Here is a 16,512-nt window from a genome sequence, read left to right as displayed (position 1 = left end):
AAACCGGCGAGCGTGTATGAGGAATGTTATGAAAGTGAAGGAAGCGAAAGAGGTATGTCAGGATCGTAGCAAGTGGAAATCCGTGGTCTCTGCCTACCCCTCCGGGAAATAGGCGTGATTATATGTGACATTTTAACCAAAATGTACCACATTGTCGCTTGTCAATAAGGTTGATTTCAAATTGAAGCTGTATGGAAATAACGCCTTATTGACAACCGACATTAAGTACCCTTTTGATTGAAAATGGCACATATGTATGTATGTAAATTGGCCAATCGACCTGTCATTTTAGTAGTTATCGGGGCTATCAAAACAAAGCTTAAGAAGAAACATATTTGTTTGGATAAGAATAAAAGTTCTCTAAGTTTAGGTAAATTCGCGGCCCAAATGATCACAGTTGGCTCCGCTCCAAGCTCCGGCTCGAATGCCGGACCGTCTAGTCATCGCGCGACTATTAAATCTACTGTTAGTTTTACTATGACCAAGGTTATTATCAATGTCGTGTGTTAATTAAAACATCCTTAATGATGTTAAAAACCGGCCAAGTGCGAGTCGGACTTGCGCACCGAGAGTTCCGTACTTTTTAGTATTTGTTGTTATAGCGGCAACAGAAATACATCATCTGCGAAAATTGTCTAGCTATCACGGTTCATGAGATACAGCCTGGTGACAGACGGACAGTGGAGTCTTAGTAATAGGGTCCGTTTTTACCCTTTGGGTACGGAACCCTAAAAAATGCATTTTTGCTGCAATTCCTGCCCTCCTCTATTTCTTAAACTTTCTGGCCCCCCGTGATGAAAGTTTGCCCACCACTGGTCTAAACTAAAGAAAACATAATAGACTCTAAATAGGGGATATTACTGCAATGTTCTGTCACCAGAGTGCAGCACTAGCCTATTCATTAAACCATAGAGTAACTTATACATACTGTACCTTAAACAGGTTATTGACAAGTATTCAGAGATAATCAAATATGAAATTGATGCATCAAGGCGGTTTGTTTACAAACCTAAATGCACTGGCTAACTCCAACAAAGTCATACTTAGATGGGTACCAGGGCACTCCGACATTAACGGAAACGAAGAAGCGGACGAACTTGCTAGAAAGGGCGCAGACACACCCCTGGTCGGCCCAGAACCGTTCTGTGGAATCACAAAACGGGATGCATACTCTCTGCTCAGCAACATAGAAAAAACGAGAGCAATCGATTGGTGGAAGTTCGTCAAAGGACAAGAACTCTCGAAAGCTCTAATCAAAGGGTTCAACGGCAAAACTGCTAAGGAGCTTCTAAGGCTCAAAAGATATAAAACCTGCGCAGTGACTAGAATATTGACTGGACACTGTAAGTTGAACAAACACATGTTCCGAATTGGGAAGAAACAGGATGCGACATGCAGGTTCTGCCAGGAGTCAGAGGAGACTGCAATGCACATTCTCTGTTCCTGTGGACCACTAATGTCAAAAAGAAGTATCCACTTAGGGCGGCACATACTGCAACCCTATGAGGTACAGAACATTACGGCCCAAAGAATCTGTAATTTTCTGGACTCAACGGGCATTAGTAACGAACTTTAAAGGGCCGTCACAATAGATCACTGCTTGGTCGACGTGACACTCACAGGCCCACAACACCCCAACAATAATAATAATACATAATTGTTTACAGAGGACCTACCGGGAAACGCGAATCCGAAATTTCGCTATCTGCCTCTTTGTCGCTCGAATATGCAAGAGTGACAAAAATGTAAGATAAAGAAACTTCGATTTTCTTGTTTCGCGATAGATTGTGGTAGTAGCGCCCCCTGCGCAGTTTCGTGTAATATTTCCTATTGGTATGGTGATAATTTTCATGGAGTGTGCTGCTAATTTCTAATGCTATAACTTTAAGTAGGGTTCAAAAACAATATTTGTGACATTTTCAACCAACTACCACATTGTCTCTTGTCAATAAGGTCGATTTTAAATTGAAGCTATATGGAAATAACGCCTTATTGACAACCGACAATAAGTACCCTTTTGATTGAAAATGGCACATTTATTTGTTTGACACGGAGGCAAAGATGTTGTTACTCCTCATGCTAACTGATTGCCGAGCAAGCGGAAAATTCAAAATTAAACCACGAGCGTAGCGAGTATTGCCAAAAAGTCGGTTTCATTTCAAGGCACGAATTAAACAAACTTTGCTACCGAGTAAAATGAAATATACATGAATGTTAATTAAATACTTATTATGAGGAAACAACTCAAAGGCTGCATTTAATTACTTTGCTACTGTTGTGGATATATTGCAACTTTCTCATTAGTATTTTGACGAATAGAGCCTTTATGAGTTTGTGTCCCAGGTAGCAAAATGACGTCAAATGACGTCAGCGACGTCATAATAACGTAATAATGCCGTCATTATGACGTCGCTGACGTCATTTTACGTTATTCTGCTACCTGGGGTGGTGAAACATATAAATAAATAAATATTATAGGGACATTCTTACACAGATTGACTAAGTCCCACGGTAAGCCCAAGGAGGCTTGTGTTATGGGCACTCAGACAACGATATATATAATATTCGAACCCATGACCATCGGCTTCACTGGCAGGGTCACTACCCACTAAGCCAGACCAGTCGTCAAATAAAATGGATTTTATTTTACATTAGTTCTGAACTGTTATTATTACTTCTCTTAGTTTTAGTATTACGACGATCATTACGAGATACCTTTGTTTGACGTAATTCTCCAATACCTTTTTAACTTATTAATTGTTAGTTTTCATAATTTATATTGTTTTTGATTATCATTGTTGACTCAACTCCCTGCTCGAGGCGCAGCCACAGTGCGATTTGTTTGTGAGTGCGATGGGGCGAGTGATACTGGAATGCAAGAGGATATTAGAAAGAGAGATGCCTGAGAATACCATATCATAATTTATACCTGTGTCTTAGTTGTATGTTATGTTATGTGTTATTGACTATGTTCTTCTTGCTTTATGTTGTTAGTGTATTTCAATTTGTGCCGCTTTGGCATTAGCTGTAAGGAGCAATTTGTTATTAGAAATAATAAATAAATTGACATTTTATAATTATATGTTTGCATGCCAAATTATTGACTATCATAATATATAAGTTTATATGTATTTATATAGATTAGTGTTAGAATAATTTATATTGTAATTTATTATTATGAAATAAATAAACTAATACGAGTAATAACATAAAAATAAGAGTAATAACACAAACTTTTATAAATAGTATAAATGTTTAGATTCGAATTTAAACTGTTGTGAGACATACTAACATTAAATCATTTTACGGTTTAGACTCACTTGTTTTAGTCACTCGCGCGACATGTTTCGGAGAGCCTAGGTCTCGTTTCTCAAGCACTAATAGTGCGAGCAGCGTTCACGACGACCGTGTATTGCGTACTGCCGCTGCCGCGCGCCGCGTCGCTCGCTGCGCGCGCGCTGAGAAAGCCGGTTGGGGGAGGTCTTGCGCTATCGTCGTAGGCGGGCACAGTGGTGTGTTTGGGTTTGGGTCACCCAACACTTGTAGCGCCACATAGCACGAACTCACTATGTCCACTGTCACAGTGTCATTAGTGCTTGAGAAAGGAGACCTAGGCTCTCCGAAACATGTCGCGCGAGTGACTAAAACAAGTGAGTCTAAACCGTAAAATGATTAGATTGCTTAATTAAAATACAATACATCCAAAAAGGTAACGCTGCCAGCCTTCTGGGCACTATAACGCATGAAGGTGACCTGGGGAGCATTTTTTATTTTTAAGTACTTTAAGATTTATTATTTTTAGGTATAGTTTAGTTTTAATGTAAGTTTATTATGCTGTTATTTTAATAAATACATTTATCACAACACAGCTCAATTTAGTATCTCAGAATCGCGACTGACATTGGCATTCCATACAACTCGCGACGAATCTGCAGCTCTGTCACAGTTGAAATTAGGTTAATTTGCAAAAACGGCTGCAGATGTTTTCGAGAATTTAAGTGTTGCAAAATTAACAAGATTTAAAAGTTTTAAGGATGACTCACGTTAGACCGGGCCGTGACCGGGGCGCTTCGTTTTCTATGGAAAGCATCACGTGATCACCTGTCATGTCATAGAAAAGTAGGCGCCTGAAGCTCCGGCCCGGTCTAACGTGAGTCATCCTTTAGTCGGTAGAAATTAAGTGTGGAAATCACATCTGCGCCTCGATGCTGTTATGTGATTTCACCCTTAATTTCTACTGCATTTCCTTTTTGTGTTCTGCCATGTATTTCTAACAGATAAATAGTCCAATATTTCATAACAGGTTAAGGCGCCCGCTGAATACCAGTCCGCCGGACGATATCCGCCTGTCAGTTTTTCGGAACCATCAAATTCTGACAGGCTGATATCGTCCGGCGGACTGATAATCAGTGGGCCCCTTAAGCTAAATCGGCACCGTGTTTGATAACGAGTGTGGAAGTGTTATCATGAACGTCACACTTCTATTTTTTTATTTTATTTTTATAAATATTACACAAATTGACTAAGTCCCACGGTAAGCTCAAGAAGGCTTGTGTTGTGGGTACTCAGACAACGATATATATAATACTTATACAAATACTTATACATACATAGAAACGTCCATGACTCAGGAACAAATATCTGTGCTAAATAAATGCCCTTACCGGGATTCGAACCCAGGACCATCGGCTTCGCAGGCAGGGTCACTACCCACTAGGCCAGACCGGTCGTCTATGTTAGTAGTATGTATGTAGTTAGCTTAGCCTGGCTCTAGCAAACTAATGTAACAAAATCTTGCAAGTTGATTTTAAAATACTTCTAATGCCTGTATGATCAAGACATTCTAGACTAATAATGCGAGTGTGTCTGTCTGTCTGCCTGTTACCTCTTCACGCTTAAACCGCTGAGCCGATTTAGTTGAAATTTAGTATAGAGATAGTTTGAGTCCCGGGGAAGGACATAGGGTAGTTTTTATCCCAGAAGTCATCCTTTAAGGGGGTGAAAAGGGGGGGGGGGGGGTGGATGATTGTATAGATAGGGAATCGATAAAAAGCAGATTGGATACAAAATAAGCTACGCAAATTACTAACTCCACGCAGACGAAGTCGCAAAAGCATACAATAATTTGGTACCATAGAGCTGACCTGATGATGGAGACAGACGATGGATAGTGAAACTCATCGGTGGCTAATAGACCCCACGTAATTAGTTCATACGATTTTGACGAGTCCTATATTTTAGGTACGTTAAGTATACCAATAAATGTGTTTATAGCACTTGTTTGTCAGAAACTTATTTTAGTATCTGAGATACAAAAATAATGGTAAAAATTTGCAATTTTAATAACAAAACTTCCGTGAGACACAGACATATTAAATATATTAATAACGGGTCACTCATGTATTTGAAGTCGAAAAACGCTCGACATGTTTCACTCCGTACCGAGGAGTGTCATCAGGAGTTTGCGTTGACGGTGACGAACTAGCGCAGACTGCGGCCGCAGCCCTCCGCGCCCGATGACTGTCAACGCAAGCTCCTGATGACACTACTCGGTACGGAGTGAAACATGTCGAGCGCTTTTCGACGTAGTGACCCGTTAATAATATAATAAGAAGGTAAAAAGTGACAATTTAGCAAGCGTGCTCTAATTCACACCGTTCCACGGTCACAAGTTATTTTAGGACGCGTGCGTGTGCGCCGAGTCGCGGTCGCGTCGGTACTGAGAAACTTTGTGAAAAATGCGATACTTGATAATGTGGGAGGCCGATTGTGTTTTGGGTGAATACAATTATTGACCAAGAGTTTTGAGTGTCTATTGCGTTTGAGTTACTCAAAATGTCTCCGGTATTGCCAAGAAATCCGGCTTCTAATATACATAGTTTATGTTTAACAGAAAAAAAAGGTGAAGTTTCATAACGAAGTTTAAAAATTGTGGACAGATTTGTGTCGGTCAATAAGTTGATTCGCCCTTTTAACAAACTGATGTGTTTTTTATTAAGTAGCGAGCGCTACTACTTTTTTTTATTTAGACGGTAAATAGAAAAATTCACCGTTTTTGGCACCCTTCTAATAGACCTCGGTCGCTCAGTTGGTTAAGAGCGATTGGACCGGTGTTCCGAAGGGTCACAAGTTCGAGCCTTGCCCGAAGGATTTTTTCCTTGAATTTTTTTTTAAATATGGTTTTGACCTTTTTTTGATACGGTCTCGACCGTCTTCGTATAATTTTCATAATAACAAAATTAGGCGAAGTTGAGGATGGGTGGCGAAATTAGTTTTTTAGGTTTTTTTTTACTTTAAATCTATTTGTACGCAGATCTATTTATTGTGAATTGATAGATATCTATTTCTTGGTAAAATAATGATTTTCATATTTTACATGGGCGAATTCGTCCACCAACGGTGAAGTTAGGGTTCCCTAATAAAGTTATGCCAACCCTTATTCTTAATGAATTGCAACATTGATAACGGGGTTTGCTGGTGACATTACTCGAGTTTGTATCAAAACAAATCAATTTCTTAAAAGAGAATTGGCCCCCAATTTCGTCTATTTTCGCATTGACACATATTAGTTTTGCAACAGAAATGGACTGTCTGTTCTAGTGTTTGGGTTCGCGTTGGTTTTTTCTAGATTTTATTGGTTTCTTTTTCAGTGTTTATTTGTATTTAAACAGGCGAATTTGGGAAAAGTCTTAAAGTCAACCCTTCGCACAAGTTACACAAAACCTCAACAAATTATATACCTAAACCTACCGCACGGACCGACGCGGCGGGGGGCTTTGTTTTATAATTAGTTTATACTCTAATATGGGGCATTTTCTATGAAAAGGGACCTTATTGTCGGTGGCGCTTACGCCGCACAGCGTCGCTCGGCATTGTATTTATATCTGAGTATCGTTTATAATGGCGTAAGCGCCATCGACAATAAGTTCCCTTTTTATTGAAAATACCACATATGTAATTGTATCTTCAGATCTTTCAAAACTAAAGGCCCTGGTGGCCTAGCGGTAAGAGCGTGCGAGTTGCAATCCGCAGGTCGCGGGTTCAATCCCCGGCTCGTACCAATGAGTTTTTCCTACCCTACTAATACCCCTAGCCTACTAATTAAAATTATTTATTGAATTAACATTATATATACTCAAATTAAAATTATTCATTCATATACAATATAAATAATAGAATTATTGCGTAATTGACATATTTTTTTTTTTTTTTAAGTTGTAGTTGTACAAGTTAAGACCGACATTTTATAATTGTAATTGTTTTTTTTTATTAGTAAATTATTTTTGTTATACTTGAGCAAATTAACGTTTATTCCTCGTATGTTATTGTGTATTTCTTTGTGTTAGCCTATTTTAATGTATAATTTCCAATGCAATGTAAATATTGCTTGTGAATGAAAGAAATAAAAAAATAAATGAAATGAAATTTCGGAACTTATGTACGAATTAGTCATAGTAGGTATCCCTAAAAAGAATTAAAATCAAAATTACAAACTAAATTAAAAACTAAAATTAAAAACTAAAATTAAAAACTAAAATTAAAAACTAAGCTTAAAAATAAACTATAAATAAAAAATTTGCCCCAAATCACCATCTATTGGCAGCGTGCCCAGAAGGCTGGCAGCATTAGTTATATCCGGAAACATATAACGATCCGCGTCCTCGTTGATTGGGCTATTACTTTTAGCTTTAAAAGCATTGTCAGGTAAATTGAATTTACTCCGGCTCAACGAGCGGCGCTGATCCGAAGATCTAATCGGGGGTGCTTTTTAGCCACCCCCTCGCGAAGGGGGTTTAAGTTTTACTGTTTTCGCCGCTATAGTATATAGTATATTTTAGTAGTGTAGTGTATTTTATTTTATAGTAGTTTTATAGTATATTTTATTTTTATTTTAGTATAGTATTTTTTTATTTTTTTAGTAGCTTTTTAGCGATAAAACAGCCTGTTGTTACGTGGTTCTATTTTTCTTTTAAAAATTCTTTGTAGTCATGTATGTAAAATGTATAATTTGGGTGCAATAAAGAATATTTGCTTACTTACTTAAATAGCTTGGGTACAGTGACAGATACGCAATACAATTTTGCGAGTTTGCGTTTTAAGGTTATAATAAAATTGTATGGGCGGCGCTGATCCCAGATCTAATCGGGGGTGCTTTTTAGCCACCCCCTCGCGAGGGGGGTTTAAGTTTTACTATTTTCGCCGATATAGTATATTTTAAATAGCTTGGGTACGGTGACAGATGTCATCGCAATAAAATTTTGCGAGTTTGCGTTATAATTGTATGGAAATTACATATATCAATCTGTTTGAAAAATATTATATGTAGAGGCGTCGTCGGCAAACGGCCGAATTGCACCTTTTCATACAAACGTAGTTCCGCTCTCATTTTAAAACTACCTGTTGGATTGTAATGAAACTTTGCACATACAATGACATGAGGTATATCTAGGTCTGTAATTAGTTTATATAGCTCCAGTTTATAAAAAAAACGAAATATAGCAAAAATAAGTTTTGTATGAAAAACTTAAATTAGCTGTATTTTTTCAACTATCGTATCTGAAGCTACATAAACTTATTACAGACCTAGATATACATTATCCTATTATAAGTACAAAGTTTACCTGTAGAGGAGAACATCCGGACATCCGTTTCGCTTGGGCAAAAATGATTTACATCAAATTGCGTAAAAATATTTTCTATAATTTTAATATTCAGAGAGACTACGTTAGTATGGACTATGGACCACTATTTAATGTAATTTTAATTTAATTTAATTTTAGTTTTCCTTTCTTTTTAATAATATTCTAACATAGTTCTTAAGTAAAGAGTTACTAACCATATTATGGAACCTATGTTTTCTGAAATAAATGATTTTTATTTTTATTTATTCATTATTTATGGAGTAAGTAAAAGTAAGTAAGTACTAAGTGACGTCGTCCCTTTTATACATTGTCTAACTACGTCTCAACAGTATCTGTAAAATCATTTATCAATTAAGACATCTTGTAAAATGAATCCAAAAAATCAATTTTTTTTTATTGCTTATTGAAATTTAACTACAGACAAGTGAATAATGAAGACTCTCAATCCCTTGTTTGTCATCAGACATCGAATTTTAGGGTGCAAAAGTGTATGACAGGGAACTCCTACATCGATAAATTCAATTATCAATGCCTTTTCCATACCACTTCAATATTTATCGATAATTTATCGCTGGAGGATTTGATTAAAAAAAATGTATTTGGGGCAAATTTTCTATTTATATTTTATTTTTAAGTTTAGTTTTTAATTTAGTTTGTAATTTTGATTTTAATTCTTTTTAGAAAAACAATATATTTCATCCGCTTGATTAAAAACTATAAACGATTATGAATAATAAAAAATGTAGCAAAATAATAGCTCAATTCTCTTCTTCTTTATTTTAAAAGAATATTTGAAACTTTGTACTAACAATCTAGCAGTCATTTATGTTTATCATGCATAATAATATGTTTTTGAGGACGCTTTCTATGTTTTAAGTATTTTCTTTGGGGTGACATCGTCACTGAGTGACGAAACCCCATAAAAAAATAGATTAAAAAAAAAAGTATTTTCTATTGTCTTCTGGTAAGAATCGTTGTCGATGTATATTCCATAATAATTTTTAATCCAAATTCCTAATAATTGTCTAATTTAGATGGTTTTAATGATGTCTTAGACGACTTAGACGATACTAATATATAGGTAATAAGTTCGAAATTATATCTCTGTCAGTTCCATGGCTAAGGATCACGTTAGACCGGGCCGTGTCCGGGCCGGAGCTTCCGGCGCTTACTTTTCTATGACATGACAGGTGATCACGTGGTGATTTCCATAGAAAACTAAGCGCCGGAAGCTCCGGCCCGGACACGGCCCGGTCTAACGTGAGTCATCCTTAAAGTAATGAACCAATCGCAAGATTTAGATTAGATTTAGATTTATTTATTTCAGGATAAAAATTACACTAAAAATTTGCATCAATGTCAAAATTATGCTTATCTTCTTATCATGATCGTAAAATATTACATACTAACAAATATGAAATAAATTAAAATAATTTTCTCTCCCAATATAGATTGTCATATAAACACGTTGGGAATTTGGACGCCTGATGTTTGCGTGCAGGCAAATAGTCGCCCGCACCTGATTGCTGAAGTTTACTTGTTGGCCTACCCCTGTCGTTACATTTCATTTTAATGATGTCTTAGACGACTTAGACGATCGTATACTAATATAATAAGTTCGAAATTATATCTCTGTCAGTTCCATGGCTAAGGATCACGTTAGACCGGACCGTGTCCGGGCTGGAGCTTCCGCCGCTTACTTTTCTATGACATGACAGGTGATCACGTGGTGCTTTCCATAGAAAACGAAGCGCCGGAAGCTCCCGGCCACGGCCCGGTCTATGAGTCATCCTTAAAGTAATGAACCAATCGGAAGATATAGATTAGATTTAGATTTATTTATTTAAGGATAAAAATTACACTACAAATTTGCATCAATGTCAAAATTATGCTTATCTTCTTATCATGATCTTCAAATATTACATACTAACAAATATGAAATAAATTAAAATAATTTTCTCTCCCAATAAAGATTGTCAACCTGTCTGGGCTGGTCATGTCTGCCGCATGCCGAATGACTTGTGGGTCAAAATAACCACAGAGTGGGTGCCCCATGAGTCAAACCGGGGATCCGGCAGACCTCGTTGGCGATGGCGGGATAACTTGGACTCCTTTTTGAGCGACTGGCCAGATGTTGCTCAAAACCGGGAGGAGTGGAAGAAGAGGGGGGAGGCCTTTGCCCAGCAGTGGGACACAATAGGCTCGTAATAATAATAAAGATTGTCGTATAAACATGTTGGGAATTTGGACGCCTGATGGTTGCGTGCAGGCAAATAGTCGCCCGCACCTGATTGCTGAAGTTTACTTGTTGGCCTACCCCTGTCGTTACATTTCATTTTAATGATGTCTTAGACGACTTAGACGATCGTATACTAATATAATAAGTTCGAAATTATATCTCTGTCAGTTCCATGGCTAAGGATCACGTTAGACCGGGCCGTGTCCGGGCTGGAGCTTCCGCCGCTTACTTTTCTATGACATGACAGGTGATCACGTGGTGCTTTCCATAGAAAACGAAGTTGTCGTTACATACGTCATACACTCAAGTTAACCTCTGTAAAGTTTATTTGTTTTAATATACTTAAAAGTAATATCGAAGCCTTGTTCTTATTCCTGCAAAAACAAAAAAAACCGGCTAAGTGCGAGTCGGATTCGCGCACCGAGGGTTCCGTACTTTTTAGTATTTGGTGTTATGGCGGCAACAGAAATACATCATTTGTGAAAATTTCAACTGTCTAGCTGTCACAGTTCATGAGATACAGCCTGGTGACAGACAGAAGGACAGACGGACAGACGTACAGACGGACAGACGGACAGAGGGACAGCGGAGTCTTAGTAATAGGGTCCCGTTATTACATATTACTAGACAGTTGCAATTTTCACAGATGTATTTCTGTTGCCGCCATAACAACAAATAATAAAAAGTACGGAACCCTCGGTGCGCGAGTCCGACTCGCACTTGGACGGTTTTTTCAAGTATATTTTGGATTGCGAGACAATATGTGCCATTCTCAATCAAAAGGGTATTTCCATATAGCTTTTATTTGAAATCAACCTTATCCACAACCGACAATGTGGTACTTACCTTTAGGTTGAAGGCCTGTAATTTTGACAAACCTTTGACGAAGAAGCCACAAAATGCGCCGTACAGCGCCATCATAAACTACATTATAAAACTTGCGCTGTTAATCAACAGATTAACAGTCTTTGTGAGTTACTAATCTCTAACACTTTTTCAATCATATTGATAGTAGTCCGTTTTTAAAATTGCGAAATGAATTAAAGATCCAATTTCGAAGTTTAGAAATTAAAAGAGTGTCTATCAGTGTACCTATTTTATCTTAAGTCTTGTCCCTTTTCAAGGTGACCGAATGTTTATCTATTTTAGTTCTTAGACACTTTACAAGGTTTAATAATATAATAATCCAGGGGCGTAGCTAGAGGATATGGCGCCCGGGACAGTCACTAAATTTGCGCCCCCTGACGACTGACAAAAGTTTCCCTGCTGCTGCCCTTTGCCCATTTTGGCGCCCCCCTTGGATGGCATTCGGGGCACTTGCCCCCCCCCCCCTAGTTACGCCACTGTAATAATCCAATTTATTCGATTTAAAAGAACTTTGATTAGAAATTTTTAGATTAAAGTAAGATCAATACGGGTAAATGTGGCCGCGGGATTGTATAGGAGCGGCTTTTTGGCGGCGAGTTCGCGATTCTGAGACCAAGGTGTAACAAAATTAGCTTAAATGTATTTCAATCTGGTGTAGTTATAATTACTATCCAAATAATAAATTAGCAGCCAACTTGGCCGCCCATTAAAGTTGAATTATTCCTTCATTATAAACACTTAATTAGTTTTAGTTTAATCACAAAGCTGTTTATGATTAACTCTAATTACCGACTCGTTAAGGTGTTTAGGTATTTCAGATGGACGACTTTTAATTATAAGCTTTTTTTTTACTTGCGACGTGAATGTAACTATGTTTGTAGGGGTCAAATCTTGCAAGTAAAATTTGACCCACTTCCCGACTTCCAATTAAGCTGAAAATTTGCACACGAATGTAAATCGGTTGATAATGCAATATTATGATGACATGGAGCTGGTATGATGCTGGAGATGGGAGGTAGGTTTAAAAGTAAATTCTACCGGCCAATATAAGGAAATAATTCAAAATTTGCATCTGATTACTTTGCCCCACATGTGGATAAAATACAACTTTCTCATCAATCTGAACAATCAAGAGAGCCTTTACCAGCTGGTGTGGTGGAAAAACATTTTTTAATACAGTTGCTCAAAAAGTGCTACTTTTCGTGGCTGTTTAGCGTGCGGAAAGTTGGTTTTCGCGAACTAGTGCTTTTTACTTTTCCATTTTTTTTAAATTTTTACTTGTTCCAATTCATGACTACTTATTGATGAGTGTTAATATTAGTTTCCTTTAAACGTTGTAATCAACATAAAAACCTACTGTTAATGTAAGAATGCGAAAAATATGCGTATTTCATATTTTATTACTTACCTCTTCATCATTATAAGTATTATAACACGTTTATTTTTTAATGTTGAAAAACCGTTCTTAATAAGTTGTCTGAATGGAACGGAACGCCTGTCAAAGAAGAGGCGTATTTTCTTACTGCAAAAATGTTTTAAGTTTCCAAAGGCAACATTCGATATTGTTTTTATAAATATACGATACACAAATAATCGTAAATAACGATATTTAGGTAATACTAGTACAATGTTTTAATATTTACAATTGTTTCTGTCTTATAGAACATACGTTTAAAAAAAAAACTTTCATTGAAGTGGGTTCAATAATAATAACAAAATCTATTCTAGTCGAATAAAAGCTAGAAAAACACCTCTTCATAATGTCAATGTCAATGTTGTCAGTGTCACAGAATTAATAATATAAAAGTTTCGAATTCCATTCATTACTTGTTGCTTTTCTTATTTTTTCGCAACTGTATTAAAAACGTCGTTCGGTACACGTCCGGATATGTCATTCTTAAGTAATGACATACTTTCCGCACTAGCATCGAAATGTACTATTATCACGTGAATATACAAAGCCATCCATAACAGGTACGTTTGCTGAAAAGAAATAAAATCTTTATTAACTAACACTATTTTATAACCCAGGTTTTATGTTATGTATCCTATTTGATCTAACTCGAATTGGACCTGAGTTCGGTTGTTTTCTGGTTATGAGCTATCAATTGTTTTACTGCTGAACCGATTTTATAGTAAACTAGCTTTTGCCCGCGACTTCGTCTGCGTGGACTTAGTAACAGCAGCTAAAGTAAGTATAGCGCCTGGAAAAATTCTCATAGCAATCATTCAATTTGAGCATATTATGCACACAAATTAGCAGGCACTTCATTAGTTATCTCAATTCCACCCCGCTTTTTACTTTCTTAAGGGATAATTTTCGGGATAAAAACTATCCTATGTCCTTCTCAGGGACTCAACCTATCTCTATGCCAAATTTCATCTAAATCGATTCAGCGGTTTAAGCGTGAAGAGGGAACACACAGACAGAAAGATAGACAGACAGACTTTCGCATTTATAATATTAGTATGGATTAGGTGTCATAGAATTGTACTAAAATAAAGAATTTATTACTGTACAGTGGCACTGCTGTGCTTGTATTTTACAAGCTTTTTATTATTAACTTGCAATGTACTTATGTAAGTATATGTAATATGTAACTGAAAGTATTCGGGGAGTGGGCGATGGGATTACTCTAATTCCCCCATCTCCATTCTGCCACCGTGGGACTACACGCGGACTTGCGTTTCACCCTTACGTCGTTACTCTGCCACTGATTCGCACTAAGCAAACAACACATCGGACAATGTGAAAAAACCCTCATGAGATACCTTTTTCACCAAAGTTACAATTCGCAACAAAGTAAAAGGTAACTAAGTTACAAGTCTTGTGAAAAACGTCGAAAACTCTCACTATAACTTTACCAAGTAGTAAAGTGTCAAACTTTCCTTGTTCCTACGGAGTACTTACTGAGCTTTTCAACTTTTTCTTTCAGTTTTTTGTCAAGCTTTTTTCGTTGGCCCATTTTCAGTTTGGAGACCTAAGGCGAAAAATTATACTTGGAAACTTTTAATGAATCTCACTAAAACTGCATAAATCCGATTGTTCCTTCTTTTCTTAGCACACTTATTTACTTTGCGCACGGGTATAAGGGCCTGACACTCTTTGATAGAGAAAGATAGTCTTATTGCGATTCCTATAGAGGAAAGAGAAAATAGTGCCATGCTTTGTCCTTATCACCGACCGGGTTTTTTTTATGGTAGGGTGATGGCAGCATAGGTAGGAGGCGATGGCGAAATACCAAAATTTATAAGTGAAAGAGAAAAAGGATTATGCTGCCATACATTAACCTGTCAATACATGAATATAGGTATGTCTTTCTCTTACCCCTGGTCGCTCGGTTTCATGTCTATAACTACTATACTATGTCTATGGCACGGGTAACATGACCGGTGTTAGTGTCTTGAGAGCCCATCAGCATGGTCACTAGCGCCACTGGTAAATATTTGTGGTTTAAATTGAACGATAGATATTTAAAAAACCTGCCAAGTGCGAGTCGGACACGAAGGGTTCCGTACCAAAAATCACGTTTGTTGTATGGGAGCCCCCTTTAATATTTATTTTATTCTGTTTTTAGGGTTCCGTACCCAAAGGGTACTTTGCTGACTTCGCTGTCCGACCGTCTGTCTGTATGTCTGTTCGTCTGTCCGTCTGTCACCAGGCTGTATCTCATGAATCGTGAAAGCTAGACAGTTAAAATGTTCACAGATGATGCATTTCTGTTGCCGCTATAACAGCAAATACCTACTAAAAAAAGAATAAAATAAATATTTAAGTGGGGCTCCCATACAACAAACTTGATTTTTGGTTAAATGGTAATTACTTACTGCTGTGGCGCGACGACCCGAAGACCCGAGTGGATCTTGGCCTCCGATACCAAAGACCGCCATGCTACTCTGTTCAAAGCCGTTTCTGTCCAGTCGACGGCGCAGAGTTCGCTGAGGTCTTTCTGCACTTCGTCTCTCCAGGGGTACCTAGGGCGTCCAGACGGTCTTCGGCCAGTAATGGTTGAGGTAATGGCCGGTTTTTTTATTACAAAGCTTATCTATTTTCCGATACAAAATGAATATCTCCAAGTGTTATCCGTGTTTGATACATACATATAGAATAGCTAACGCCAATACAGTCGCGTTCGCGCATATATTAGGGCTAGGGTCTGTTCACAATTACGGCCCGCCCCAGGCAGTGAATTTATTCTAGAATAGTAGCTGTTACAGTTAAATAGTAGCTGTTACAGTTAAATAGTAGCTGTTACAGTTACTACTTACTTACTCCGTTGGCTCAGCGACCCAAAATGAGACTTGGCCTCCGACACAAGACAGCGCCACTTTTCTCGATCCTGTGCGACCTCTCGCCAATTGGTGACTCAAAGTTCGCGCAGATCCGCCTCCACCATGTCGCACCAGCGATACCTGGGGCGTCCAATAGGACGTCTTCTTGCTAGGCGGCCCAGGTATGCTCTTGTTACAGTTAGGTACAAAAATTTCACAGAACTTGAATATGTAGTGACTGGTAGCTGTCGGTAACAGTATATTAATTATTGACTTGAATGAGAGAGAGTTTTATATTAGCCAAACTGTAGAATACATAAAATCCGGAACTCGTGGGCTCGATGAGTTCTTCGGAACTTATATCAGAAATGATATTTACCAGTTGCTTTTCGATGAAGGAAAACATCGTGAGGAAACCGGACTAATCCCAATAAGGCCTAGTTTCCCCTCTTGGTTGGAAGGTCAGATGGCAGTGTCTTTCGTTAAAAACTA

Source organism: Cydia strobilella, chromosome 21 (genome assembly GCF_947568885.1).
Source record: "Cydia strobilella chromosome 21, ilCydStro3.1, whole genome shotgun sequence".
NCBI lineage: Eukaryota > Metazoa > Arthropoda > Insecta > Lepidoptera > Tortricidae > Cydia > Cydia strobilella.
The sequence above is the reverse complement of the archived record's forward strand: the minus strand, read 5'-3'. Positions refer to the sequence as shown.